We start from the raw sequence: 1,899 nt of genomic DNA, 5'->3' as shown, positions 1-1,899 counted from the left end.
CTCTATTGCCCAGGCTGCTGTGTAGTGGTGTGATCATAGTGCACTGTACCCTCAAACTCCTGGACTCAAGCAATCCTCCCGCCTTAGCCTCTCAAGTAGCTGGGACTGTAGGCACACACCACCACACCCAGCTAATTTTTTAATTTTTTGTGTAGAAACAGGGGTCTTGCTACGTTGCCCAGGCTGGCCTCAGCCTCCCAAAGTGCTAGGATTACAGGTGTGAGCCACTGCACCTGGCCTGGATTTCTATTATGTACCCCGCACTTCACACATGTCATCTATCTCCACAATCACCCTGGAGGAATGAACTGTTATATTTTCCATTTTACAGATGAATACAGTGACACTGAAAGTGAGGTGATATCCCCAAGGTCAGAGAACTAGGCTGTGCGTGTGGATATTTGCTTTAGATGTCTTACATTGCTTAGCTCCATTCATTCCGGGCAGATTAATTTTGTAGTTGATACTCCCTCTCCCTCGTTCCTTGCTTTCTATGGTAAAATCTCTAGGTTACACACAGGGAGAGAACGTTAGGGATCTGAAGGAGGAGGGACAGCACAGCTGATGCTTAAAAGCCTACCCCTCAACTCCCTGACAAGATGTAGCTACCCAGAAAAGGAGTGCGATGTCTCTACGTCACTCCTCCCACTTCCCACCTTCTTGGGCTAACCAGTCAGGAGCGCATTTTCCCTTAAAAACTGATTTTGAATCATCTCACAAATTTTATGCAGCAATTGGAAAGGGATAAACTACTTTATGATGTAAAGAGTTATAGATAGGTAATAACTCCCAGTTATTACCACATGCTAGTGTGCAACAACCTGATACTATGTACATTCTTACGGGATTCAATATGAATAACACATCACTCAGGAAGTTTTCTTGCCAAAAAAGTCTGACAAAGACGTCATATCTCAGTTCCACGGTCTAAGAAACACAGAAAATACAGGAAAATTTCAGCACCACCAGGACAAATCCAAAAAATGAGGCCTTCTAGAAGACAATTGGCTTGTTCTCAGCAACAAGTCGATGTAATGAAGGAAAACAAAGGCAGAGAGCTTGTTCTAGATTAAAAACAAAAAGAGCCATAGCCATAATTAAATAAAGAAAGGCATAAACTTGATTGGAACTGAGAAGTTCTAAGTTCTAATTCACCCTCCCCCATTTTGTATAAAAAGGTCTAATTATGTGTGTATACACACATAATGAGTGCAATGCGCACCATCTGGGGAATGGACACACTTGAAGCTCTGATTGGGGGAGAGGAAGGGCAATGTAACCTAAACATTTGTACCCCCATAATATGCAGAAATTAAAAAAAGAAGGTCTAAAGGTATTCTGGGAACAGTTGGGAAAATATGAATATTAACAGGGTGTTAGGTAATATTATGGAATTATCATTTTCAGTATGATAATGGAATTATGGTTATGTGAGAAAATGTCTTTATTTTTAAGGGTTGCATGCTGAAATACAATATTTAGTAGTGAAACATCAGAATGGCCGCAAACTTATATCCAAATGGTTGAATCACACACAAAATGTATATGTAAAGGAAGAGAGATGGGATATGTTAAATATCACAGTGTTGACAATTCTCAAATGTAGATTGAAGATATATGGTTGTTCATTGTACCATTCTTTGACCTATGTTGCATAAATGAAAATTTCGTAAGACTAAATTGAGGCCAGGTGCGGTGGCTCACGCCTGTAATCCTAGCACTGTGGGAGGCCAAGGCGAGAGGATCACTTGAGGTCAGGAGTTCAAGACCAGCCTCAGTAAGAGCACAGACCCTGTCTCTACTAAAAATAGAAAGAAATTAGTGGGACAACTAAAAATAGACAAAATTAGCTGAGCGTGGTGGCACATGCCTGTAGTCCCAGCTACTTGGGAGATTGAG

This window comes from Propithecus coquereli, unplaced genomic scaffold, assembly GCF_000956105.1.
Source record: "Propithecus coquereli isolate 6110/MARCELLA unplaced genomic scaffold, Pcoq_1.0 Scaffold1, whole genome shotgun sequence".
NCBI classification, from domain to species: domain Eukaryota; kingdom Metazoa; phylum Chordata; class Mammalia; order Primates; family Indriidae; genus Propithecus; species Propithecus coquereli.
The sequence above is the reverse complement of the archived record's forward strand: the minus strand, read 5'-3'. Positions refer to the sequence as shown.